We start from the raw sequence: 27,044 nt of genomic DNA, 5'->3' as shown, positions 1-27,044 counted from the left end.
ATGTTGGAAGGTAAAAAAGGGTGAGTGCTTCAGGGCCCCTTTCAAGCCCCAAAGATGGTGGGATAGAAGACCTATGGAGGCAAGGTCTAAAAAAATTTTTTTAATATAACTTATTATTACTGATACTACTATTATGTGTAAGCTATTTTAAATATATTTTTATCAGTTATAACGAGATAGTCTTGATGAACTAAATGCAAAGACCACCGAATTTATTTAAAAAATGATTAACTATGTATGAATGTCTATAGAAGAAATAGAATTTCATTCCACCATGGCCTGTCCCAAAGAAGACATTCTGATGTTGGGCTTACTGGTCTCTTCTATTCCTGATCTAGTTATGAGAAAATATGAGTCATTATCACCATTTACCATGCTGACACAGAATTTACCTTATCTCTCTATAAGGCACTTGGTTTTTAACCATTTCCCAGGGAACATGTCCCAGCTGTTAAAATATTGTTTTAAAAAACATTATGGACATAATGAATAGATGGCTTCTCATCTGTATATAAAGCCCTGTAGGGGAGCAAGAGCAACAAATTATATAGAAGACTTAACATGTCTTTGCAATTCATGCAAATTTTCAACATGCTTTGTAGCCTTAAGGGATGTTTTTTTTTTTTTTTTTAAGGGATGTTTTTTTGACACTTGATTATCTAAATACATAAAGCAACCATATGAATAAAGAAAACACCTGGTGAAAAGACTCTTGAAAATAGTCATGAATGTTACTTACAGTTTCTATTTGAAATGCCAATTTTCAAAAACAGGGTGATAAAAAATAGCATAATGCCAAAATTTAACCACTGTGTAGCAAAATATACAAGGCACATTTTAAATCTTCGTAGATTATTATTATCCTATATTCATAAGTAACCACTGTGTATAGCATAGATTAACCAAGTAGCTCAGGGTAACAATGAACCTAGACCTAGAGAGCTGTCAGTTCTTCTATCCATGCGGCCGACAGTAATCTATCAGGCTGGTTCATCGCACTACTCCGGATGCCCCTAGAGCCCAGACTACAGTGTGAATTGTTCTTTCTGGAACGGTAGCACTGACATCCTTGATAAACTAAAGCACAGCTGCAGGGCCAGAAGCACCTTGCTCTGGAGGAAGCCACATGGCTCACGATTGACTGGGCACCCTGGGTTTACTTATTAAAGAGGAATAATTATAAACATCTTACCTAAGTAAGCATTACTGAGATGTAAAATCTGCTCTGATTCCACCAAATGATGTGTTCAAGAATGTCCACAGCAGCTTTTTTCATAACATCCTCTAACTGGAAACAACCAAAATATCCATCAGTAGAAGAATGGATACATAAACTATGATGGTTAATACAAGGGAAAATGACATAGCAGTTAAAAAAAAGGACAAAGGAATGAACAAGCAAAACTAATTGACAATAATAGAAAGCAGAGTAGTGGTTATGATAAGGAGGCTGAGTTTTGACTGAGAAATGGCATGAGGGAAGCCTTGGATTGATGTACATACAGTATATCATGACCTTAGGGGTAATTACTTGGATAAGTGTGTAAAAAGTTCCTTGAGCTGCTACTTAAGATAACTGTGCTTTATCCACTTTATTATATGTATACTAAAAATCAATAATAAAGTTTGGTTTTAAATCTGCTCTGAATCATTTGACCATGAGCACAATGACCGACCTGACTTGCCATGGAGTAGCATAGGGAACTGCCAGGGCCATATATCTGAATATGCCACCCTGCTGACACTCTACTAAATCCATTCATCCTGAATATGCACTGACCTTTATATTTTTGGGATGATATATTCTTTTTTTTTTTTTTTTTTTTTAAAGATTTTATTTATTTATTTGAGACAGAGAGAATGAGAGAGAGAGAGCACATGAGAGGGGGGAGGGTCAGAGGGAGAAGCAGGTTCCTTGCTGAGCAGGGAGCCCGATGTGGGACTCGATCCAGGGACTCCAGGATCATGACCTGAGCCGAAGGCAGTCGCTTAACCAACTGAGCCACCCAGGCGCCCTGGATGATATATTCTTAATAGTACATGAATTTTGAATTGTTGATTCAGTTTCAGTAATTTTCCCAGACCTGTCTATGTTCTAAGTCTCTTTTGCTATGTAATTAGCAACATGTATTGCAAACAAACCAGAAATAAGATATATAACATTTATGCACTAGTAACGGCATAGGTTTGTGTCACCTTATACAACAAATGAGTTATTTTAAAAAGAGAAAAAAATTCAATTTTTATAAATGGAAGTCTATTTAAACTCCACTTTTAAAATTTATTTTTGCTCATTTCGCCATCCAAACCAACCCCAAAATTAATTATTTGAAACCACTGAAATATTATGCTTCTAAAAATATCCCTTTTTATAAAACTGTTTTATAAGTGTCTCCGTTTTCTTCAATCTGCTCAAAACTATTCCATAGGTCAACAAAAGAAACACACAAGTTTTGTTGTGTTTTGTTCATTAGGGTGTTTGGTAATGACTAGAAGAACAAAAAGACCAAGAAATCATTCATTGTCAGGCCCCCAACTCTGAGTCAGACACCACTTACGAGGTTTGCCAAACCCGGGCTTTACTAAAAAATACTGATTATTAGAGCTTTAGGAGTCTGCAGGTCCTGTTAACAACCTCCCTATGCAACCGAAAACTTGGGAAAATTGCATTCTCTTTCTAGACTGCATTTTAAACAAATTTCTCCCTGGCTGCTTTTCAGAACTAAATGGTTTTTGTGCTTGAAAAATTAAACAAACAACTAAATTCTGGCCTTGCAAAGATCTCTTCTGCATTCAGGCTGGTGGCATTTCAGCTACTATATGTCACCCACCTCTTGAGACTGTAGAATCTTCCAGACCATCCTTGACAACAAGAATAGATATATTTTTGTGAAGATGATGTGATGTGCTATATTGAGCCTGTTCTGCCCTATGCTAGATTAAAACACACCAGTCCAAGATTTCATGATGACCTGATGTGCATTAAAATTTCACTCAGAACAATAAAATTTTGACTCTCTTTTAGGGAAAGAATTGAATCTTTCATATATTTTATTTTGCGTAAGGGCCAAAACATTATTATTGACAATGAAAATAATATGCAATCATGACAATGTTAGAACATCAGAAATGCTCAATACATTCTCACTGACTACCATGTAAATGATCTGTGTGATTCCTTATGATAGTTTACAGATTCAAGAAAGAACTAATAGATCAGTGTCTAGGGATGCCTGGGTGGCTCAGATGGTTAAGTGTCTGCTTTCAGCTAAGGTCATGATCCCAGGGTCCTGCGATCAAGTCCCACATTGAGCTCCTTGCTCAGCAGGGAGCCTGCTTCTCCCTCTGCCTGCTGCTCCCCTTGCTTTTGTGCTCATGCTCGCGCTCTCTCTCTCTCTTTCTGACAAATAAAATCTTTAAAAAATAAATAAAATTTTAAAAAGATCAGTGCCTAGGGGCTCCTGGGTGGCTCAGTTGGTTAAGCATTTGCCTTCGGTTCGGGCTGTGATCCCAGGGTGCTGGGATCAAGCCCCACGTTATCTGGCTCTCTGCTTAGTGGGGAGACTGCTTCTCCCTCTCCCTGTTCCTCTGCCCCTCCTGCTGTTTGTGCTCTGTCTCACTCTCTCTCAAATGGATGAATAGGGTCATCAGTGCTTAAATGTCCAGCTCTATTATTCTTTCCATTCTTCTTTGGACTGAGTGAGAGGATACGTAACTTAGATTTAATGATCCTCAATTGTGCATACTTGACCTTCCATAACACAAATAGAGTAGAAACAAGATATGTTTACAACAGAAAAGACAAGTCAACATCTAACCCTCAAAATCAACACAAAGAAAGCTTTCTAGCACTAAAATGAGTGTTGTTCAAGTTTCTATACAAAGAAAACAAAAGGGACCTGGTCCCAGCCCTGTAGGAAATCACAATATACTGAATCACAATACACTGGTTTCTGGAATCAAAACTATTGAAGAATAAGGTGATTGTAATACACAATGTTCAAAGGCAAATGTGCACTGGGTTGAAGGTGATTGAATAGATAAATAAAGTGGATAAGGACAGCAACATCAGGAGGCTTGTTTATATACCCTGATGTAGTGAAGAAGTTGTTGGAGTTTTTAATGTTGTTTTGTATGTTTTTAGTTATATTTATTTTGTTTATGCTCTTTAATCTCAGTTTTGTCCTCAGACGCTACTAATTTTTAAGAAGGGATCTTTTTCCAATAAGAAAGCTCATCAATTCCATATTATTAATTTATCTGAACTTGATATGTCATCTGTAGCACCTTCTATTAGATAATTATTCTTTTCATAGAATAGTCCAATTGACTATTCTTTCATAGTTAATTCTTTCATAGTTCAATTAACATATACTGGGGCCAAGATCTTAGTGACATAAGTAGTACTGATAGCCTTTGGGTAAAGACTTGCCTATAAGAACAATATCGTTATTTCTGGTTACACTGCTCAGCCCCAAATTGGAAAAGGTATAGAAAAATCCTCTAAACACTGGCTTACTGAAATTGAGTAAACTTCATGAAATCCTATGTGATTATTCTAACATTTGAATAAGCAGCTACATAGATATTTCTGATTGACTCATTGACACTTACTCTTTATCAGTATTGAATCAGTTGTGATGCATCAGGGAAACAGAAGCCAACCTATGAATCATGCATCTGAAGGGTTTCAAAAGAATTAGGGGCTTAGAGGACCTGAATAGACATTTTTCCAAAGAAAACATACAGACCCATGAAAAGATGCTCAACATCACTCATCATCAGGGAAATGCAAATCAAAAGCACAATGAGATTATCACCTCACACAGGTCAGAATGGCTAGAATCAAAAAGACAAGAAATAACAAGTTTTGGCGAGATTGTGGGCAAAGGGGAACTCTCGTGCAATGTTGGTGGTAATGTAAAATGGTGCAACCACCATGAGAAACAGTATGGAGGTTCTTCAAAAAAATTAAAAACAAAAATACCATACAATCCAGTAATTCCACTACTGGGTATTTACCCAAAGAAAATGAAAACCCTAATTCAAAAAGATATATGCACCTTTATGTTCACTGCAGCACTGTTTACAATAACCAAGATATAGAAGCAACCAAATAGATGAATAGATGAATGGCTAAAGAAAATGTGGTGTGTATACATACAATGGAATATTACTGAGCCATAAAAAAAGATGAAATCTTGCTGTTTGTAACAACATAGATGGACCTTGAGGGTATTATGCTAAGTGAAATAAGTCAGAGAAAGACAAATACTATATAATTTCAGTTACAATATGGAATATAAAACAACAAATGAACAAACAAACAAACAAAACACAGAAACAGACCCATAAATACAAAGAACAAACTGGTGGCTGCCAGAGGGGAGGGCAGTCAGGGAGATGGGTGAAATGGGTGAAGGGCAGTGGGAGGTATAGGCTTCCAGCTATGGAATGAATAAACCACAGGGATGAAAGGCACAACACAGGGAATATAGGCAATGGTATTGTAATAGCGTTGTATGGTGACAGATGGTAGCTACGTATAAAGTTGTCAAATCACTATGTTGTACACCTGAAAGTAATGTAACACTGTGTCAACTATACTTAAATTAAAAAAAAAAAAGAATTAGGGGCTTATACTTTTCTTAGAAGAGAGGTCAGGGAAGCTTTTACCACAAGTTAAGGGAGCTGCCTTTGAAGGTTAGAGAAGTCCTCTAAAGTACTAAAGTTGTTGATTAAAGGTCTTCCCTGGAAGATGCTGTAATTCCCCAGTATCTCTGAGCAGGTTCTATGAACTGACTCAGACTGAATCCACTTAGCTGGTAGTTCTCAAGGGCTCACCTCTGACTGCACATTTGGTTGCACTATGCCCAGGGAATACTGATTTCCTCTTCTCTTCCATGTTCTTTTCATGGGCAAGCTCAAATTTGGGACTACACAGGGAAGGGGATTCTAGGAAATATAGTTCCCAGCCTCCCTGCTGAAATCCAGATGAGGCTTTATTTTTCTTTTTAAAGATTTTATTTATTTATTTGACAGAGAGAGAGAGAGAGAGCATAAGAAGGGGGAGCAACAGGCAAAGGGAGAGGGAGAAGCAGCCTCCCCGCTGAACAGGGAATCTGATGTGGGACTCGATCCCAGGACCCTGGGATCATGAACTGAGCTGAAGGCAGAAGCTTAAGCAACTGAACCACCCAGGTGCTCCACAGATGAAGCTTAAGACCTAAGTGTCTAAAGTGTCACCGGATACCCAATGAGCTGCAGATGATACTGTGCGAGTTCCCTCAAATTATTCATCACTTTCTAAAATAATGCTCATGATAAGGTGTTATTACCTTAAAAAGACATCTGTGTTCCATTTAAAAGAGAGGAGGATTCTGAAGGGAAAAAAAGCATGAGAAACACAGCATATTTTAAACTTAACTTGGGAATTAACAATGAACAATAGCATAGAAAAAGTACTAAAAAGTTGAGGGGGGAGCATGTTTGACTTTTTTTAATCCAACATTTCTACACTTATTGGATCAAAGAATCCTTTTTCTTTTCATGTAGCACTTATTAACACGGTTCCACAGTGTGCTTTTATGTAAACCCTATTCCAGCAGATGTTCTCAGCATCCTTTAATATTATTAATCAAACTGATGGTTAAATAAAGCATACTGACTAATGCATTTATTTCTTCTCCTTCCTGGAATGCTCCTGAAATCACAGTATTGGGATTTTTAAGGCATAAACCCCAAAACAAAAGAACTAGAAAGACATCAGAGATGACAGATTTCAACAGTTTTGAAAGATGGATAATAAACGTAAAATTAGTAACTAGGAAATGTGATTTAAGATATTTAACAATCAGCATGACCTGGGTACCAGCCAATCAGAGGAGAAACCAGGAGAGTTTAGAGCTAGATTCTGGAAACTCCCTGCTAGGCTAGATATTAACAGTTCCATTGATGGATGATGTAGAGTCGAGGGCTCCAGGTAGATAATTTGGGGCTATGGGAGGTTGGGGATATTTAGTAGGTTGGGGGATGAAACTATGAATTGGCACAGAAGTATTTCATGGCTTTAACAGCTGGTAAACCATTCCAGGAATAAGGTGTTCTAATTAGATGATAAAAGCTTTAAACTCTGTATGTGTAAAATACAGTCTAAACCTGGTATCACAGGGTTACTGTGACCTGCCAAGAGGTTCTACTGACCCTAGAAGAAAATTTTGTGGCACATATGCCAGCGCTTTGTAAGCTACAAAATGCTATACACATACTAGTTATTATTTCTACTCTAACTGCCAGCATGGTGCTTGCATCTAGAATTATGAAATTATTGGAAATTTGGGGGCCCTTTTTTCCATTTCCCCCCAAAGAATACATGTATCAGAATTGTTTACTGGTCACAAACAAGAATGAAAAATATATTTAGAACAAGAACATATGCCCTAAGTGATTCTCCAAATGTATTCTCAGTAAACAAAGCAAACCCAAAAGCTCCAGTCTTTTCCAGAAGACTTTTGTCTTCTGCAGTTACCTTCCCCTAAATATTATGAGCTGCTCCTTCACTACCACCACCCCTCCCACATACACACACACCTGCCATCTTTGACTCTTCTACCCTTGCAATAAATGTGTGCTGGCTCATTCTTCAAAAAATTCATGCCCCAGTGAGTTTTGAAGGGCTGCCCACAAGCTAAAGACATTTTGCAGGAGTAGGAAGGGAAATCTTTGTTTTTGTTGCTTTCCTCCTGAGTCTTTTTTTTTTTTTTCCTTTATCAAAAGATGCCACATTACCCAGGATTTTTGACCTTACTCTAAAAAATTGCAATAAAAATTAACATTGCTATTTAAAGTCTGTTAAGGTTGAATACTTGACATTTTCTTGGTAATAGTTTACAATAATTTAAAGACATTATTAGTCTTTTTAGCTGCTTGTAGAATGACAACTAACATGAAAGTTTAAGTGGGATGTTGGTCCAAAGTGAAATCAGTTTACTATACTCTGGACTCAATCTACTGATTTAATCTCAATAATTCTGCTAATGCTTTTCACTAAACAGAATGGCTTTCTCTTTTTTTCTGACCTTTTAAATCTTATGCATCCTTTATGAACACATTTAAATTCCATTTTATTGGTAAAAGTTTTCTAATCCATGGCCACACTGACCTCTCATTATCTTGCCATCTTATAGTGCTTATTTTCTACATCACACATTTTACCTTAAAACTAAAGATGATCCTGACCTAATGTCTACACTTTCATCTTCACAGACCAGTTCTCCTACAAGATTGTGAGCCTCTGAGAATGAGACTGTGTTTTGTCAAGAAATATTTACTGAGTGTATTTGTCAGGATTCAGCCAGAGAAGTAGAACCAGTGGTACATATATTTATTATGAGGGATTGGCTAGTACAACTGTGGGGGCTGGCTAAGCAAGCACAAAGTCCATAGGAAAGGCAGTAAGGAAGGGAAGATGACAAGCAGGCTAGAATTCACAGGTACAAAGAGAAGCTTTCTGTTCACAGGTCGTGGTCAGGAAGGAAGATCTGGAAAGAAAGAAGAGCAATTACAGAGCCAGAAGCTGTATGAAGTCCTAATTCCAGGGAAATCCTAAATCCTCTTTTAAAGGCTCTGCCACTGATTAAATTAGGCCCACCCAGGGTATTCTTCCTTCTTCTTATAATCTACTGATTAGAGACCTTAATCACATCTGCAAAATCCCTTCACAGCAGCACCTAGATCAGTGTTTTATTGACTGGAAGAAGTTATGTGTATGTTCCACAATGACTACTGCTTTCCTACTCTCAGGAGAGAATATCCTTTGTAACCTGCCCTAAGGAGACACATACTCAATAGAGAATTCTGGGGACTACAGATGTCAAGCCAAGTTTACATCAAAAAGCCATCACACACAGCATGTGGTACATAGGACATAGATGACTCTATTGCTACTCTTAAAAGTAAAGATTAAGCCTTATGTAAACAAAATTATTTCCTATCTCCCCAAATGCAGCACTCTGTGCTAGACACAAAACAGGCACACAATAAATACCTGAAGAAATAATTGGTGACCTTGGTTAATTTCCACCCAATTTAGTTATTATTGATCTGAACACTAAACAGATTTGATAAGTACACTGTTTTGTCTGAATAAAATGATCTGATGGGAAGCAAGAGCTGAGTTAATGGCAGCACTGTTTTCTTCTCACTTTTTTTTGTTAAGAAAAACACATTAAATGGTTATTTCTGAAAACATCCCAAAAATGCTCTTATTATGTTTAATTTATTATGTTTAATGGAAGCAGGCTATTTCAAATTCACAGTATAAGCCATCAATAAGAATTATCAAAATAACTGAAGAAAAAGCAATAACCCATCCTTTGAGGTTAACAAGATAATTCATCCAATCATTCAATAAATATTTATCAAGTACCTTCTGTGTGCTATCATGGTTCCATGGGCTGGAGATGCAGTCAAGGACAAAACAAAATTTATGCACACATAGAGCATGTGTTATGTGGGAGGTGACAGAAAATAAACATGTGAACAGTTTAGTATAGAAAAATATAAATCTGGGCAGATTCAATAACTTTGAGCCTGAAATTTTTCATGGCCTTCATTAAAAGAAAAAAGTAAAACACACAAAGGCAATAAATACAAAATTAGATATACATGCTAATACTTTAGAACAGGAAAATAAATCTTACAAAACTGACAATGAAAAACACCACAAAATTCAGGAAAATGCCATAATCTTTTTAGTAATTACCTTCCTGACACATTCTATAATTCATTTTTTACTACATTTTTTTACTGCAACTTTAATGACTATAAAAATTATTTTGTATTATTTGGTAATTTTTTTTTTTTAAAGATTTTATTTATTTGACAGAGAGAGCACAAGCAGAGGGAGAGGGAGAAGCAGGCTCCCCCACTGAGCAGGGAGCCCGATGTGGGACTCGATCCCAGGACCCTGAGATCATGACCTGAGCCGAAGGCAGACGCTTAACCGACTGAGCCACCCAGGCGTCCCAGTTTGGTAATATTTTCTATATAAAAAGGTGCTAATTCAGGTTTTCCTCTGGAATAGTTGATCAAAATTTGTGGGGTTTTTTTTTTCATTATTATTGGTAATTTAGAAACATTTCTTTCAGTTTTACAATTTTACAATTTCATATATTGATAATGTCATATAAATTTTTGTAGTACATTTTAAGTTTTTAAAGACACAAGAAATATAATTCTATTTTACATAACTCTCATCACACAAAAAAACAAAATTTTCAGGGTGTCTGGGTGGCTCAGTCAATTGGGCCAGGGACTTTAGCTCAGGTCATGATCTCAGGGTCCTAGGATCAAGCCCTACATTGGGCTCCCCTCTCAGCCTGCCCCTCCCCCCACTCATGCTCTCTCTCTCTCTTTCTCTCTCTCTCCCTCTCTCAAATAAATAAAAGCTTTTTTAAAAAAAGACAAAATTTTCATTATATAGTTGTTATATGATGTATAATCAAGTATATTCCTGCTGGACAGCATTTCTGTTTCAATTAGGAATCAATCAGAATCAAATTCTCCAATTATAAATTTATACATCTGGTGATTAAAATAGCTTTCCAGAGATCAGCTTCTGGTGCTTCATACTTCAACCACTGTTTCTTCCCCACTACCTTCATAATTCCTGTGCCAGGCACTGTGGGACACACTCAAATTGTTATACATCATCTGGCCTTGCTTCTCTATTCCACAAATGTCAACTGTATCCCCAACTCACCTTCCCCTTAGATGGACCCCAACAATGCCTGCTGCCACTCTAATGCTACCTGTGATAAAGGAAAACATCATACATGACTGTGGTTAACAAAAACTTACTTTTACAATTTTTACAAAAATATAGGGATGGGGCACCTGGGTGGCTCAGTCAATTAAGCATCTGACTCTTGATCTCAGCTCAGGTCTTGATCTCAGGGTTGTGAGTTCAAGCCCCATATTGGGCGTGGCGCCTACTTAAAAAATATATATATATAGGGCCAAGTGAGAGGCCCAGAATAACGAAAGCCAAGGTTAGTAGGACAGTTTGGCAAGGAACTTAACACAGTTATTTCTCTGAAATTTTTGTTGACTTATGCTGTCATGTCCCCAGTTTCTTCCCTGATTACTGCTAGTCTTACTGATCTTTGTCTGTGATATACTCACTAATGGTGTAGTTGACTTCCGTAAGCCTAGATTCTATAGACTGTGGGACACTAAGTCAAGTCAGTCTCAAATCCAGGACCTATATATCATTAGTACCTTTGAATAGAGTAATATATTTGAAATATTAAGTCGTGTTTTCTGTTTTGTTTTGCCCCCACCCACAGCCCTGGTCCCATCTCCCTCCACAATAACTAAGTAGAACTACTATGTTGTGTGAGGATATGGCAGGGCTAAGAAAAATTTTAAAAAGTCTATCTCCTGCTTTCCTTTCCAAAAGGCTTAGGTCCTCAGGGGAACTGGTGAAATCAGAGAAATAATAACAGACAGAGAATTCTAATTCTAGCTGTTAGAAAAGATTCCTCCATTAAAGAAAGAAAAGAAAGCTGAAGGGGACGTGATGAGGGTATAAGAATCAGAGAGGAAGGCTGATGGGGTGAGGAAGGGTGTCACAGAGGCCTGATTTCTAGGCTGTGTCCTCTTCCTAGACAAATCTCTGTATCCCAGAGATCCCAAGATCCCAGAGAGAAAAGGATGCACAAAGAATCTAGTCAGATGGGTCTCAGCACTATGGCGACTTCAGTGCCCCAACATAGCATGGGATTCCATAGTACCAGACAGAGGACTGAAGGGGTCACCAAGATAGGAAAGAGAGATGTGTTAAGAGAAGACCTGTGAAGATTAAAGATTAGATAGGAAGATGGACACTGAGATACATCTTTGTGAGGACAAATGACACAAAGAGTCCATCCTGATGAAAAGAAATAGAGGCGACTCTTAAAATGACTGGGATTACATTTCTTCCACCCTGCCAAATGGCAGGCTGACTGAAGACAGATATCAAGATATAAAATAAATCAGAATTATAGTTAGAATTATAAAAATTATAGACAGAATTAAGAATTAAAATAAGAAAAACAAAAAAAGAATTATAAATGTACATACACACACACACACCTTACATACCTGAACTGTGTCCTGAAGAGCATATCTTGCACACCTGGTTATCAGAAGCCAAGCCATTCTATTATAGGCATTCAAAAAATGGCTTTCCCTAAGAAAAATCAAAGACGAATTTATTAACTTAAAAATATATATAAATCCCTGCTCAGCGGAGAGCCTGCTTCTCCCTCTCCCTCTGCCTGCCACTCTGCCTACTTGTGCTCTATCTATCGAATAAATAAATAAAATCTTTAAAATATATATATATATATTCTCAAGAGAATTTAATATAATTTTCAGTATCACATAGATAAGTTTTCCTTCATAAGCAAAGACATCAATATGAATGCATTCTGGATCTATGTCTGATGGTATTTATATTCATACTCTAAGTGGGAAAAGGTGTTTAAGTATTAATCTATTACTATAAAAGCTACATCTTCATTACAAACGTCTAGCCTTAAAATTGTCATTAGCAAACTAGTTTTTTTATGACAAACATAATAAGAATCTTCACATTAATTTTAAATAAATTAGCTCTATTCTGGATTAAATATAACTTTTTATGAGGCTCATATTATTTTAGTCCTTAAACTTGCATAAATTTCATAGATTAGAACATCAATTTTAAATTCGCAAATACCGTTAGGTCGCTAACTGTGTCTAATTTGACTGATAATTACAGGCATATATTGTTCATCTTTCCAGAATTATAATCAATTCACTGAAATTACAATTTCAAGCCAGTTGGATGTGCTGGTTATACACTCATTCCCATCTAGTAAATGGTCTCCACAGAGCCTCCTTCAGCAGAGATATGCTGAGGGGAAATTTATATACGTATAAACTCCGCCAAGGGTCCTCTGTCAAAAGTCACTTGAAGTCTCCAGAGAAGCCGGACCCCTAGTTCGCATGTACGTAGGACACGTGAGCACCCAACTGCCCGAGGACACGCACTCGCGCAGGACAGCGACAAGCTGCAGCGCCGCCACATTTTGCCCATGGAGAGAACCTGAAAGAGCTGCTGAGACGCTCCAAAAACTTAGAATCTCAGAAACGTGGAGCCTCAAGTACAAGACGGGGCGTGACGCGCACTACAACGTGGTGCGCCTGCGCCTGCTCCTGGGCTGGCCTGTGCCAGTGACATCCGCACATGCGCTCTGAATCTTCGCTGTGCTGAGCAATGACTGCGACCAGCATACCCGCCCCCCTCCAATCCCGTGTGTCCAGTCCAACTCCGTCACGTGACAGACGTGGGCTCGCGCTGGCGGGCTGAACCCGGGACTTCACAGCCCGAAGGCCTCCTTCTCTCCTGCCTTACCCTACCTCCGAGTGCGATCTAGAAGAATTATACTTAAAAATAACAATCACCATTAAAACACACACACACACACACTTTTGTGCTAGCTAGTCCCAATATCAAATTTCTGGATTATCCATCATAAAAAACACCAGCTCCTAAAATGTCAATGTACTGGGCGCCTGGGTGGCTCAGATGGTTGAGCGTCTGCCTTCCGCCCAGGTCATGATCCCAGGATCCTGGGATGGGGCCCCACGTCTGCCTCCCGGCTGGGCTGGGAGCCTGCTTCTCCCTCTCCCTCCGCCTCTCCCCTGCTCATGCTCTCTCTCTCTCTCTCTGTATCTCTCTGTCTCAAATGAATAAATAAAATCTTTAAAATGTCAATGTACATGGTATTTCCAACCAAAACTGTTAAATTCAAGCAACAATACTCAAGAATACGGTTTTAAAAAAAAATCCAGTTTGGAACAGCTCCCAATTTCAGTTTGTAGTCACCTAAAGCCCTAAAATGATTTCAAATACAGTTGTAGAACGAGAATTGGGAGTTAGAAAGGTAGCTCACTAAGTAAAAATTTCATGGGCCTTTCTCTTCTTTATTCTGCTATATTGTCTCTTTTCATGTGCCTCTATAGCCACCTGGAGTGCCTCAGGGCTTCTTGTTCTTTAAATTATGACAGAGAAATGTTCACCTCCAGCAGCTGACCCTGGAAATAGATGCCCTGAAGAAGGATCTGAGGAGCAGAGAACTGGGCCATTTTCCCCTAGCAAACAGGTTTTGTAATAATCCAAATTTGAATCAGGACTGGGAGAGGGAGGAAGGGTGGGGTGGAAGGTTTGGAAGTTGGGGGTTGGGGGTTACAGCTTCTATACAAGCTGTAATTGCAAAGTTAAGTCCCATTATCATTTTCAGACACTAACAAAGGACAGAAAGAAAATGTTGAGTTAAATCACTAAACTCCCCCCCCCCCCAGAGTCAAGTGTGAATATTCTGTGAAGTTTCCACCTTCAAAAATTTCATGTCAACATATAAAAACAAGAATGGGTGCAAAGCAAGATAACTGTTTCCTTTTAGCATAGTAATGATTAAAAGAAATTACCTGATAGTCTGGTCCCAAACAGTGCACGAAACATGTCTGCAAAGCAACTGACCAATCAATATAACTGTCATTCATTTAGTCATTCAACAAATATTTTTAACACTGACTGCCTGGATACCATGATAAACAAGAAAGATACTCTTCTCTAATTTTCATGTAATCCATAGTGTAGTGTGTGTGTGTCTTGGTTGGGGACAGAGGTGGGGATTAATCAAATAATTTACTCACTCATTGAACTAATATTTATCAAATGACTACAATATGCCAGTGAACACATCTGGCAATGAACACATCTCCTTACTTTGGGGTGGCTCACATTCTAAAGAGAAACAATAAACAAATAATATTTAAGGTATTGGCAAATCCTAGGAGAAAAATAAAAAGCAAAGGAGTGATGAGAGTATTTTGAGTTCATGTATAAATGCATGCTCTGTTTAAGACTTTAAGATTTGGTGGTTTAGGATAGGCTCCTCCATGGTAGCAGTATTTCAGCAGAAGTCTGAGTAAAATGAGGAAATGAGTCATGGGAATAGATAAGGAAGAACCATTTTAAGCTGAAACACCCTGAGTTGGAAATGTGCTTGCATGTTTAAGGGATATCATAAATGACAAGCTTATTGAGTACAAAATTTATTGAGCTCTGATTCCATGCCAAGAACCAAAGGCCCAAAATAAGCAAAATCAAGTCCTAGCCCTCAAGGGGAAATATCATTCCTAGAAAATTAAAATAGAAAAAGATACAAACACCCATCCTACTCAACTCCAGGTAGTTGCAATAATTGTCTTGGAAAATCTCTGATAAAGTTAATATATGGAATGAATATTATTAAGGGGCACAAGAAATTGGAATTGGCACAATCGGCCAGTACTAAGGGAATGCCATGACCATCAAAGGCAAAAGTATTCCCAGATATAAATGTCATCTGTGAGAGGAGTGGAGAAGAGGTATGGGTATGGGAGGAGGAGAACATATACATTTTTAGAAAAGATATAATGAGTAAAAAGGTACAATTACCTCCAATTAGAAATTAATTCATTAATTAATAGAGGCAGAGTTCGTTAAAATGGTATCATATAAACACTAGTGATCCACTGGCTAAAAATCACACCAAGTGTTTATATATGTTAATATATATATATATATAGTCAATGACAGATATCTTCAATGTGCAGTTAGTAGGACTGTTAAAGCAAATAAAAACACTTAAAATAATCTCTTCCCAAGTTTTGTTTTTAACAACCCAAATCATACAGCTTTATGCTAAAAATAAACCACTCTGGGCATTCTAAATCATTTTATTAGAAATTCTTCTATTGCTGGGTTAACTAAGTAATCTATCACCTTCTAAGAAAATGGAAGGTTTTGAAGGTTGTCATAATCTATTACCAGGGGTGCCTGGCTGGCTCAGTTGGTTAAGCATCTGCCTTCTGCTCAGGTCAGGATCACAGAGTCCTGGGATGGAGAATCCTAACTGGGCTCTCTGCTGGGCGAAGAGCTTACTTCTTCCTCTCCCTCGGCCCCTCCCCCAGCTCATGCCCCCCCCCCCCAATAAATAAATAAAATCTTTAAATAAATAAATAAAAATAAAAAATAAATAACCTATTACCTTATCAAGGGGAATATCTTTGCCACATGTATGTACAAACGTAGGTTTGGGCATGTCAAAAGGGGTGATATACATAGGGACTGACCGTGCTGAAGCTATCTCTCAGGCAAGCTTTTGTGTGGGGGCAGGAAAAATGAGGAGAGCGGAAAAAACTGATTCCAGATCCTCTATGAAAATTATTTCATCAGTTTTAAAAATTAAACCATAGATAATTTATAACATCCTCAGATTTTTTTTTTTTTTGTCAGTTTGGTTGGATCAAAGTTCAGTATGTCTGAGCTTTATTGTGATTAAAAGTATATTCTGAGTCATTTCTGAAGAACCGCTGACATCCTTTAAGAACTAACTACCAAAAAAAAAAAGGGAGAGAGAAAGAAAAACTCCCACTAGGTAGGTTAAGAATTTAATTAAACCATAACAAAGCCAAGGGCAGGAATTGCAAATCCATACTTTCTAAAATTCAGAGAATTACACCTAGCTACACTTCTAAATTACTACTGGTTTACTGTCCCAATCATAAAAAATTCACCCACACCCTAGGCCTTTATTTATATACTTAAGCCAGAGCAGGACAAATCAAAATCAAATGTACCTACTATGTGCCAAATTCCGTGTGAGATACTCCATGGACTTTTCACATCTTAAAGCCTTATAACAAAATAGCCTCAAAAGATGATTTTTGACAAACTTGTTCACCTGCTGTTCTAGCTTGAGCTGCTCTCAGAAGTAATACCCAAGGAAAGAGAATAAACCAGAAACACCATGACCCTAATCATCTACTCTCATATCTTGCAATTGTGAGTAAATAGCCTGTTAGGGGCAAATTCAATTTCTTCCTTGCAATCAAAAGCCCTACAACCAAGCATGTAACTTCCTTAGAAACATTTATATAGAGAATCAAGTTCACAAAGTATGAACGATTATGAAAGATCTCACTATTTATATCTGATACTCATGTTTATAAATGCACCTACTCTCATGTATACACACGTGCTCGCACCATTAACATTATTCATTCAGAACATTATAGAATTTTTTTCCATCTAAAACTCTTGTTAAACAAAAATGGTTGATGTGGTTGAATGATGGTAAGAAAACCTGTGTCAGTCACATTGTGAGATGATCCATATGCATAATAACAAATTAGGAGATTCCTGGGGAACTTTTCAAGATGTCATTGAAGAAGAGCTTTTGGTAGATTCTGAACCATTAATTTTCTCTTCTGTTTGAATAATTACGGATCTATCAACTGAAAGTGAGTTACAGAATTTCCTTTGATCAGTCAAGCATTGTGATAGAGTCAACCACTAGGTCAGGCGCTCCTGCTATAAAACCAGTAGAGTTCTTTGAGAACAGTAAGAATTTAATACAAAAAAATCTCATTATAAAAGTATACTTCTCGTGAACATAAATATTTGTAAGTCAAATATTATTTTTGTCTTAAGTAATAAAATTGAAGATATATTTCCGAGAAAGTATAAATAAAAATAAAGACTATAGTAAATCTTTAAAATCTCTCATTTTTTTAATTGTCCCTTAAAACATTTATTCTCTTTGAAACACTTACATTTCTAGGAATTTATTCGAAGAAAATAATTAGAATTCTATTCAAATTAGGACTTTTTCTGAGCATTATTTATAATAATTAAATTGTATCAGTAGCCTAAATATTTCTCACTAAAAGATGATTTGTAAATTATGGCAAATGCATCTGATGGGATATTATTCATTTTTGAAATATGTCTTCAAATACCTTTTAATATCTTAGAAAAATGTTCATGGTATAATGTTAAATAAAAAAGTAAAATACAAGAGAGTATATAAACTTTTCAACACTTTGTATGCATAGATTCAGAAAAGAAGACTAGAAAGGAATAAATTAAAATGGCATCTGTGCTTGTCTATGAATAGTAAGATGATATAATTTCCTTTTTGTGCTATTGTGTATTTTACCCATTTCCTGTGATAAACATGTAATACTTTTTTAACAAAGATTTATTTATTTAAGTAATCTCTACACCTAACATGTGGCTCAAACCTATGATCCCAAGATCAAGAGTTGCACACTCCACCATCTGAGCCAGCCAGGCGCCCTAAACATGTAATACTTTTATTCAAACATAAACATATGTTTTTTAAATATTTGTTTAAGTAATCTCTACACTCAATGTGATGCTCAAGCTCACAACCCCAAGATCAAGAGTCACATGCTCTTCTGAGGCAGGCACCCCAAGATATGTATTTTTTAAGAGAGCAGGAAGGAGGAAACTTTGGAGATTTTGGATATGTTTATAGCATAGATTGTGGTAATGGTTTCAAGGGTGTATATACTTATCTCCAAACTCATCAATTTGTGTATATCAAATATGTACAGTTTTCGTATGTCACTCATACCTCGATAAAGTGATTTTTATTTAAAAATATGTTATTTTGTTTATTTTGTCTAAGTCTTTCTAAATCACATAATTTCATAAACAGTAAGAACTATATGCAAAAATATCTTGAAACTGAATTCAGAAAATTTCATTCTAAAAAAATTATATGCTAAATGCTATGAACCAACTACTATTTCTTTTCTTTTTTTTTTTTTTTAAGATTTATTTATTTGAGAGAGAGAGCACAAGCAGGAGGTGCAGAGGGAAGAGAGAGAGTCTCAAGCCAACTTCATGCTGAGCGCAGACCTGGAGGCGGGGCTTGATCTCACAACCCTGAGATCACGACCTGAGCCAAAACCAAGACTCAGATGCGTAAGCAACTGTACCACCCAAATGCCCCAACTACTATTTCTTTTTTTTTTAATAGATTTTATTTATTTGAGAAAGAGAGAGCGCAGGCGAGAAAGAGAGCAGGAGCAGGGGGAGGGGCACTGGGAGAAGCAGGCTCCCTGCTGAGCAGGGAGCCCAACGTGGGACTCGATCCCAGAACGCTGGGATCATAACCAACTGAGCCACCCAGATGCCCCAACTACTATTTCTTATAATTGTTTTATTTTGGTTTTTGGGGGGGTTTTTTTTGTTTTTGTTTTTTTAAAGATTTTATTTATTTATTTGACAGAGAGAGAGAGAGACAGCTAGAGAGGGAACACAAGCAGAGGGAGTGGGAGAGGGAGAAGCAGGCTCCTGGCCGAGCAGGGAGCCCGATGCGGGGCTCGATCCCAGGACCCTGGGATCATGACCTGAGCCGAAGGCAGACGCTTAACGACTGAGCCACCCAGGCGCCCTGCTTTATTTTGTTAATAGTGTTTAAGTGTAAGTAGTTAGAATCTAAGGGATTATGTTTGATTGTTTTTTGTTTTACGATGATAGTGTGATTAGTTTTTTCTTCTCTGCAAAGTTTGTTTTTTCCTTCCCCTCAGCGTATTATCAGTAATCATTAAGCATGATTAGCTAGCTGATTAATTTATTTACTTAAGATGCAGTTGCCATTTAATTATGAGGTAAATGCCTGTACGGTGTTACTACAGCAACATTTTCCAAAGTGATGTCTATGAGAAAAAAGTCCCACTATCCAACAAGTTTAGAAAACACTGCTTAACATCTCTCACCACTTCCCAATTGCAAAGTCATATTTTAATTTTTTTTTTAAAGATTTAATCTATTTATTTTTGAGAGAGAGAAAGAGAGCACAAGCCAGGCGGAGGGGCAGAGGGAAAAGCAGATTCCCCACTGAGCAGGGAGCCTGATGCAGGGCTCGATCCCAGGACGCCAGGATCATGACCTGAGCTGAGGGCAGACACGTAACCGACTGAGCCACCCAGGCGCCTGGAAAGTCATAATTTAAACATGGATATTCGAAAGTTGTTGTTGTATAAGAATCTAAATCTCTATACTAAACCCAATCTTCCCCAAACTTATTGTTTACAGAATCCTTTCCCAGAGCTTATCTTTTAGTAATCTAAGGAACTAATGTTTGGGGGCAGTCTTTAATTTGTAAAAGAATTATGGGGATAGTATTAAAATTCATCATCTGATCTAATAAGTCAAGGGTGAGGCCTGAGATTCTGCATTTCTTGCATGTCTGCTGCTCACCACACTTTGAGCCCTAATACTATAAAGAACATACTTTAGGAACACAGAAAGCTTGAAATATGCCTTACAGCCACCTACCCACACACTCCCATTTTTTTCTCTGAACCACCATTTTTTCACCAGACACTGTGTGAGGCATGTTATCAGATGAGTACCAAGCAGAAGCTTTAAGAATTAGATATCTGAAAAGATAAGAGCTTTGTTTTAGAGAAATGCTTATGTTGTCTTTCACCTGGGCTAATTTATGGTCTGAACATCCTGTTTTATACTATGTTACTGAATGGAAGATTAACATTGAATGCCTGTGGCCTAGGCTAGGCCCTCAGCTGTAATAAATTTAAATGGCAGCTCATTTGCATGGAGCACCTTCTTTAGTATTAGCATTTCTATTCCTTCGAGAAGTTCATCACTGCCTTGTTCCGCTAACTTTTAGACCAAGAGTGAACTCTTGCTAATTCCCTAAAGTCATGTAAATTATCTTTTAAAAAATATCAAAGATTAAAATACATAAATCATTTTTTAAAAGAAGTAATAATGGAACTTATATCACTTAAATTTCACTTTCTCTAAGGCAGTGGTCTCAACCAGGGGCAATTTTATACCCCAGGGGACACCTGGCAATGTGTGTGACATTTTTTGTTGTCATGCTGAGGAGGAGGGTGCTACTGGAATCTAGTGGGCAAAGGTCAGGGGTGCTGCTAAACATCCTACAATGAGCAGGATAGTCAGTCCATCACAACAAAGAACTCTCAAGCCCAAAATACCAATAATACTAAGGTTGAGATACTTTGCTTTAAGAACCTGTGCTCTTTCTTAATATTGCCTTTGATTTGATACAGAACATGGATTGGAAAACTAGAAAGAATACGCCAAGTCGCAGACCATTTCTTACCTGCGGCATACTTAATGCTTCTTTGCACATACAGTGAAGAGGGAAACTGTACAGGTTGCTACTTCTCTGGAGAAGATGAAGACATTTAGGCTGACCACTGAAAACTCCAGCGGTCGTAGTCACAGTCACAGGGAAAGAGTTGGAGTACTAATGGGCTATTCTCTAATTATACTTGGTCAATGTACCACTTTTTCTGTGTATGTGTTTGGTTGTTATAAACCAGGGAAGAGGCTAAGATTTCCCAGGGCTCTTAGAAAACTTAGAAAAACCACAGTTTCCAAGTGATGCATAGATGGTTGTGAAAAGTGGCAGTCCTCACATTTTGAAGCTATGACAGTGGGAGCTTAACCTCCTCGTTCATAAAGAACTGGTTTGAAGATTAAAAAGTGAGATAATACATGATGATGACAATGAATTCCTTCCTGCCCAAACATTCTTGTCTTTCCACATGCTGATGTCCACCATTTTCAAGTCTCCCAGCCCCAACATTACAATTGCTTTAAGAATGTCAGCTATACACTCAGTGTAAAGAGAGAGCGGGAAAAGGAGATGGGCTGGGGGGAGTCAGGAATACGCGGAAAGAGGAAAAGCGGTCAGAGAAAGCTACAGTCTGGTACAGATTGGGCACCACTCTGCAAAGCGCAAGGGAACTGAGTAGAATAGCGTACGCGGATTTCACCACGTGGCCACGTGGAATGTTACACAAGATTGGGCAATTCTATACGAACTTTTCATTACAATGAGTTCAGAAACTCAGGGTTGGGAATATGTTTAGGGGGGATACACAGATGGCATGCAATTTTTATAAATACACTGAGCATCCAAATTACCATGTTATATCTCAATTTTATCAACACACAACCACTAGAGTGACAAGAGGAGGCATGTTATTTGAAAGTGAAGAATTATTGGACATGGTAGCATCTGCAGATAAATGACAGGATTCAAAATGCACTATAATATATTTGTAAAAATTACCATAGCTATGGCTGGGGAGCAGTACTGTCCCAATAGCTTTCTTGAGATTTAGAATATGTGGGTTTGAAGTGAGGAGCAACTGAATACAGTGGTATCTGGAGAGCTAAATGACAGATTCAGAAGGTTAATAGGGTTTCTGAAGCTTTAACCCAGCTGAAATGGCAGAGTTGGTAATGCTATATGCCAGGGCAGCTGGGAATCGCTGGAAAGGCTTTTAAAATCAGGGAAAACCAGGTGCACTGGGCACAACAGTGAAAGACTGAAGTAATTCCAAGAAAGAGAGTGGAGGCAGAAAAACAAAGCCGTACTGAAAAAGCATAGGAGTCAGTATGTGCACGGCCATCAGACAGGGTCCAGTACAGTGGAAGTCGTAATTATACCAAGGATTGGAACATGAGATTGGACATTTAAAAGGAAAAATCTTACAATGCCTATCAGTCCCAAATAAAAAGCAGTTTACGGTGGGTAACTGAATTTATTACTATAGAAGAGCAATATGGTTCATGGATCCCTTGCATCAGAAGAATTATCTGGATACATATTTAAAATAGAGATATATGAACCCCACAACAGATGTGAGGCAGAAACTCCTTGCCATGTACAGGAAAAAGCTTTTACAAGTTTCCAGCATGACTGAGGTGCACACTCAAGACTAAGATACACTGCACCCGAGATGAGGAAGACTATAAGGTTGTCTATGTGTCACGGACCCACACTCAAGCTGGTAAAGGACAGAGCTGGAAAGGGATCTGCAACCTCCACATACAGGGCACCACCCAGATTATTCACTGTTACCTCCAAGATCCTCCCAGGATTCTGGTGGGACCATACATTAAACAAGTGAGTTCCTGCATTTATTTTTTGTTTCTACTACCATTACAGTAAAATGTAATGTGAAATTGAAAGTCTCACATAAAAATTAGCACACCATTTCAGAGGTTGTATTAATTTAGTGAGGTGAGAACATGACTTGATTTCATAAGGTTTATTTTCCTCAGAAAATAAAGGTCTGGGAGCACCTGGGTAACTCAGTAGGATAAGCTTTCAACTCTTGGTTTTGGCTCAGGTCATGGTCCAAGGGTCATGAGATGGAGTCCTGTGCTGCCAGGCTCTGCACTCAGTGGGGAGTCTGCTTGAGATTCTCTCTCTCCCTCTCGCTCTGCCCCCAACGCCCAGCTGGGCACGCACACTCTCTCTCTCTCTCTCTCTCTCAGAAAAAAAGAAAAAGAAAATAAAAGTCTGGGATATAGGCTATTTTCTAGGTTTAAAAAAAAAAAATCTGTGTTTTTTCATTCCCCAGATAGACTGTAAGTTTCTTGAGGTCAAGAATATGCTAATGTTTCTCTACACTCAAGTACAGTGCTCACTAAAAACCTATTTGAAAGAATTAACAGAATATTAGAGAAAAATATGGAAGAAGATATCTAGTTAAAAAATAATATAAAATAACTGAACACTACTTTTATGTGATACCCTTTTTTATTGAAGCATAATTAACTTCCAGTGTTACATTAATTTCAGCTGTACAACAGAATGATTCAACAATTCTCTACATTACTCACAGCTCACCACAGAAGTATAGTCACCATCTGTCACTATGCAGTATCATAATCTTATTGATTATATTCCCTATACTGTACTTTTCACCTCCACGACTTATTTATTTTGTAACTAGAAGTTGGTACCTCTTAATCCCCTTCTCCTATTTTGCCCATCTCCCCACCCACCTGAACAAGAACCAGTTAAACACTGGAAAAAGAGCTCCATTCAAAAGTATAATAAGAAAAGCAGACCAGGGGCGCCTGGGTGGCTCAGTCATTACGTGTCTGCCTTCGGCTCCGGTCATGATCCCAGGGTCCTGGGATCAAGCCCTGCATCGGGCTCCCTGCTCAGCGGGAAGCCTGCTTCTCCCTCTCCCACTCCCCCTGCTTGTGTTCCCTCTCTCGCTGTGCCTCTCTCTGTCAAATAAATAAATAAATAAATCTTTAAAAAAAAAAAGAAAAGAAAGAAAAGCAGACCAAAAAAAATTAAGAGAGACAATAAATATTCAGAACCTAAATGAAGAAAAATTCGACATTCTACTGAGAAGCATAAAAAGATAAATAATAGGATACATCTTATTCTTAGTAAGACATAGTACTAAAAAGTTGTCAATTTTTTCAATCCCAAAGAAACTACAAATATGTCCCCCCTTCTTTATTATCTTTCTAAGAAACATTTTCATCGTGGTCAAATATACATAACATAAAATTCACCATTTTAAGCATTTTTATGTGTACAGTTCAACAGCATTAAGTATATTAGCATTCCTGTGCAACCATCAGCCCATCCATCTCCAGAACTTTTTATTTTCTCAAACTGAAACTCTGTATCCATTAAACACTAATTCTCCATTCCTCCCACCCTCCAACCCTGACAACCACCATTCTACTTTCTTTCTTTATGAATTTGACTACTCCAGGTACCTCATTTAAGTGGAATCCTTTAATATTTGTGTTTTGTCACTGGTTTATTTCACTTAGCATAATATCTTCAAGGTTCATCTATGTGGTAGCGTGTGTCAGAATTTCCTTCCTTCCTAAGGCCGAATAATATTCCATTGTACGTAAATAGAAAATTTTGTTTATCTATCCATCAATGTACATTTGGGTTGTTTCCACTTTGTGGCTATTATTAATAATGTTGCTAATAAACAACAGTGTACAAAATTTGAGCCTCGGCTTTCAATTCTTTTGCGTGTATACCCAGAAGTGGAATTGCTAGATCATATGCTATTTCTATTAATTTCAGATTAATCAATTTAATTTTTTGAGGAAACATCAGACCATTTCCCAATGGCTGCACCACTTTATATTCCCCAAAGAAGTGCTCAAGGTTTCCAATTTCTCCACATCCTTGCCAACATTTGTCACTTTCTGGTTTTTAATAATAGCCATCCTAATGGATGTTAAGTGATGTCCTACTGTGATTCTGATTTGCCTTTCCCTTTGATTAGCAATGTTGAGCATATTTTCACATGCTTATTGACTATTTGCATATTTCCTTTAAAGAAATAGCTGTTCAAGTCTTTTGCCCATCTTTAAATCGAGTTGTTTGTTTTTGTTGTTGTTGTTGAGTTGTAGAAGTTCTTTCTATATTCTGGCTATCAATATTATCAAGTATATGATTTGCAAATATTTTCTCCCACTCCATGAGTTGCCTTTTTACTCTGTTGATAGTGTCCTTTGATGCAAAAAATCTTTAATTTTCAGAAAGACCAACTTACCTATTTTTTCTTTTGTTGCCTGTGCTTTTGATGCCCCGCTTTTTTTTGTTTCTAATTGACTAACCAATTCTAAAGTTCATTTGGAAAAGTACACATGAAAGAATACCTAGGACATTTCTGAAAAAGAATATTAATAGGGAATCATCTTCCCTCATAATAAAATATATTCTAAGATACCATTATCTTGGTCCATAAATAGACAGGCACATCAGGGAAGCATAGTAGAGAGTCTCAAAACAAATCCCTGAACAATTAGGAATTTAATATATTAAAAGTACAGCTTTTCAAATCAACAATCAGTGTTGAGAAAACTGGCTGGTCATTTGAGAAAAGACTGAAATCTGATTTCATATCTTTTGTTAAAATGAATTTCAAAAGAATTTTAGATTAATCAATGACTTAAATATAAAAATTGATTTAGATGTAAAACTTAAAGCCAAAAGATTAATGAAAAAAGCAAGAGAGAATATATTTATAATATAATAATGAGAATGATTTTCCCAGGCTTATCATGAAACCTAAAAGCTATATTGAAAATTTTTGCTATATAGAAATTTAAAAACCTATACAGATTTCTGCTTTCAGTAAGCAGATGAAACCTCTTGTTGAAAACAAGAATAAAAGCTCACCACAGTATATGCAGCAACTGTTTGAAGACAATGGAGGTTTTATTTTTTTTTAAGATTTTATTTATTTGAGAGAGAAAAAGAGAGAACACAGAGGGAGAGGGATAGGGACAAGCAGACTCCCCAGTGAGCACAGAGCCCAATAGGAGGCTCGAGCCCAGGACCCTGAGATCATGACCTGAGCCAAAGGCAGATGCTTAACTGACTGAGCCATCCGGGCACCCTGACAATGGAGATTTTAAAATTGCAGGCAATATTTGAGGAATTACAATCTTTGAAAGCAGGGTAACAAAAAATAATGTTCATATTCAAACTTACTTGATAAACTTCATATTCCAACTGACATTTTCTCCTCAGGATATTTTCTGATTTTCTGCACATGAGGGAGTGGGGAATAGTACCTAAGCAGAAAGCAGCAGTCAACCTGACCTAGAGGTACATGTTAGAGCATGCAGCTTAAACATATGAGACATGAAGAATAAAAACCAGAAGAAGAGGGAATCTCAGAGATATAAGCCTAAAACCCAACTACACATTTCTCTCCAAACATTGGCTGACTCTCAAGTGCCATATGTGCAGGATAAGATCCAAAAAAATCCATCAGGAAAAAGCAGGTAGCAAGCTGAAAACTGAGCAGAGATTACCACAGCCATGGAGACAGGGGTTGGAATTCAAGTCTTCGAGATGGAGACTTTAGTGAAACCCCAGGCTTTCAGTTAAGAACCAAAAAAGAGTCACACTTAGGAGTAAAGGACATATGCTACTACAGCGGAAGAGCAAACTACAGCCTGCAGCCCAAACATGGCCTGCTGCCTATTTTGTATGTCCTTAGAGCTAAGAATGGTTTTCACATGTTTATATGGTTAAAAATAAGCAAAGCAAAAGTACTATTACATAACACTGAAAGTTACATGAATATTCAAATTTTAATGTCAGTAAGTTTTATTGAAACATAGCCAAGTTCATTCACCTAAATATTATCTATGAATATTTTTCTACTACAATAGTAATGTGGAATAGTTGTAGCAAAGATTTTAAGACCCACAAAATCTAAAACATTTACTATCTGGTCCTTTACAAGAATTTGTTGATCCCTGCACTAGAAGGAAGAGCAAAATCAGAATAAAT

At 37.4% G+C, this 27,044-nt stretch overlaps 1 protein-coding gene across 4 annotated transcripts in view; it reads right to left on the bottom strand.

Moving 5' to 3' along the window:
- LOC116633800 (glutamate-rich protein 2-like) overlaps positions 1-26,407 on the bottom strand; it is a 497,520-nt gene extending 471,113 nt beyond the window's left edge. For 2 of the 4 annotated variants that reach the window (XR_004299787.1, XR_004299784.1), the window contains exons 1-4: positions 26,235-26,407; positions 12,148-12,235; positions 10,763-10,811; positions 1,193-1,288 (exon numbers count right to left, since the gene is read on the bottom strand). The gene's annotated coding sequence lies outside the window, so the exon portion shown is untranslated. The remainder of the gene's footprint in view (positions 1-1,192; positions 1,289-10,762; positions 10,812-12,147; positions 12,236-26,234) is intronic. The other 2 variants (XR_004299785.1, XR_004299786.1) reach the window with 2 other exon arrangements.
- Between the last annotated feature and the right edge of the window lie 637 nt (positions 26,408-27,044).

The sequence above is a fragment of the Phoca vitulina genome, unplaced genomic scaffold, assembly GCF_004348235.1.
Source record: "Phoca vitulina isolate PV1807 unplaced genomic scaffold, GSC_HSeal_1.0 scaffold8, whole genome shotgun sequence".
In the NCBI taxonomy this organism is placed as follows: Eukaryota; Metazoa; Chordata; class Mammalia; order Carnivora; family Phocidae; genus Phoca; species Phoca vitulina.
Note: the sequence above shows the minus strand (reverse complement) of the source record. Positions and strands in the feature narration are given on the sequence as shown.